The sequence below is a fragment of the Myotis brandtii genome, unplaced genomic scaffold (assembly GCF_000412655.1).
Source record: "Myotis brandtii unplaced genomic scaffold, ASM41265v1 scaffold1234, whole genome shotgun sequence".
Taxonomy (NCBI): Eukaryota; Metazoa; Chordata; class Mammalia; order Chiroptera; family Vespertilionidae; genus Myotis; species Myotis brandtii.
In genome coordinates, this window is record NW_005354309.1 from 452,210 (window position 1) to 454,575 (window position 2,366).

General features: G+C 57.2%; 1 long non-coding RNA gene across 1 annotated transcript; it reads left to right on the plus strand.

Moving 5' to 3' along the window:
• Positions 1–7: 7 nt before the first annotated feature.
• Positions 8–1,089, plus strand: LOC106724894. Its single transcript, XR_001360730.1, has 2 exons — positions 8–566; positions 630–1,089. It is a non-coding gene; the product is annotated as an uncharacterized LOC106724894 (long non-coding RNA).
• Positions 1,090–2,366: the final 1,277 nt, after the last annotated feature.

Sequence of the window (2,366 nt, forward strand, 5' to 3'; positions counted from 1 at the left end):
AGGAGGGCCGCTGGGGCTTCGGACGGCCTGCACCACTGGCTGCCCCCCAGCCTGGATGGCAGCTCCATCCGCTCTGAGCGCTCATTGCCCCAGCGGGACGGGCTGGACATAAGCCTCTCCGCCGGCGCACCCACAGCCCCAGGGACCCTGGTACCCGCGCCAGCCGCAGAATGACCCCCTCTGACCGGCCGTTGCCCTTCCTAAGAGCTGTTTTGCAGACGTTTTCTTTTTTAAATAATGGACTCTAATAGGAAACCCAGCCGAAGATGGTGGAGAAAGAAGACGCAGGGAAAGGTATTTTATTGGCTGGTGCGAAACCCCACGACAGTGAACAAAACTGACAAAAACCACTCTTTGTGGAATTGACGTCCTGGTGGGGGCACAGGAGATAGTGGCGTGAAGAAATAATGGAGACAGTTCCAGTGACAATAGGTGCTGCGATGGTGTCAGAGGAGGCCTCGCTGCAGAGGTGGTGACATGTGCTGTGAACTGAGACATGATTGAACACCTGAAGCAAGAGCGTTTCCTGTGAGGGGACAGCAGGTGCCAAGCCCCCGAGCGGGGGCGTGTCCGTGTGTCTATGACAAGCAGGGGCTCAGGGGTGGCTGGAGCAGTGGTGGGCGTGAGAGGGGAACACCAAGGCGGGGAGGTGACTGGCCACCTCACTCAGGGCCCGTGGGCTCAGGGGAGGACTGTACTTTTGCTCTAAGTGAGGTGGGAGCCATGGAGAGTTCTCGGTGAGGGAAGGGCTTGACTTGGTTCAGTGTTCACAGATTTCTGTGTGAGGCCAAGGTGGTAGTTGGAAGAACAAGGTGGTGGCTGCACTGGCCACGGAGAGTGATGATGGGGACTCTGACCACGTGGGTTCTGGATAGATTTTGGAAACAGCAGACAGAATTACTGAGGAATTGAGTGTGGGAGCGAGAAAGGAGTCCAGGACAGCTCTCCCTCCGGCTTAGAGGCGAGAACACCAAAGACAGGGCACCCTGCAATGGGACTCTGGGAGACTCAGCCAATTCTGAGCTGAAACAAGATTTGAGCGTGTGTCAGATCCTTCATAAAGAATAAAAATGTAATAAAATAATACGACCAATTACAGCTTATTGTGCCTGGCTAGTCATCCCACAGTGGTAGGTCCAGGACACACCTTTTACTCACCCTCACTGCAACCTGGCAAGGTGAGTTTCCCCACCCCCGTTTTACAGGTGAGGGAACTCTAAGCAGTGAGTACCTTGCGCTCGCCCAAGCTGCCAGGCTCCTAGGCCTGCAGAGGTGCAGGCTGGGTTTCTGGCTCCTCCGGAATGGGGGGCAGTTCCAGAGCCCCGTTTGTGCCCATAAAAGGCTCCAGACTGCTGGCCAAGGTCCCTGGCTGTCCCAGTCGCATTCCTGACTCCTATGAGGTGGGGCCGATTGGGGAACTTGTAACTCAGACTGTCACACGCCTCCTGTCGGGAGACGGAGGAACTGCAGGCAGCTGCAAAGCGTGTTTTGGGGGCACTGACCCAGCCTAGGGGGCCCGAGTCTCTGCGGGCCATGCTCAGGCCCTCCCGACAGGCCAGGCACATAGGAAACCAACCTATTTCTTGGAACACAAACACACTCACGCCTGGGGTCATGCCCAATTCCCAACCCAGCCTAACACTCCTCGCCCCAGGCTCCTTTAATTTTCCAGGGGAGCCTGAAGCTCACCCCATTGTTCAGTTGTTTAATGATGTGATGGCAGATCTATTTGTTTGTTCACATTTTACAAAATTCAAAAAGTGTTAGTTACCTCATTGGCCATGATCACTGTGGAGGTTCCTGGGAAACTTCCAGAGCTATCTATACTAATAAAAGAGTAACATGCTAATTAGACCAGGAGACCTTCCGGATGTCCTTCTGGACAAAGCCGGGGGCTTGGCCAGCCTGCAAACTGCCCCCAAACGGCCCCTCAGCTCCTCACCCAGGCCGGCCACACCCCCCGCAGGGACCCTCACCCCAATGGGGGCATGGCCAGCCTGCAGACAGCCCTCCCCTTACCCAGGCTGGCCCCGCCCCCCAGCGGAGACCCCCACCCTGAAGGGGGTGTGGCCAGCCTAAAAACTGCTCTCAGCCCCTCACCCAGGCTGGCCATGCCCCTTAAGGGGACCCCCACCCTGATCCGGGACCCCCTTCAGGGCAGACCAGCCGGCCCCCACCTGTGCACCAGGCCTCTATCCATACTAATAAAAGGGTAATATGCTAATTAAACTGGGAGACCTTCTGGGAGACCTTCCCAGACATCCTTCCAGACAAAGCCATGGTGGCGGGGTGAGGCAGAGGCGGTTAGGGGCGATCAGGCCAGCGGGGGGCGGGGGCACTTCAGGGCAAGCAGGCCTGCAGGGGTG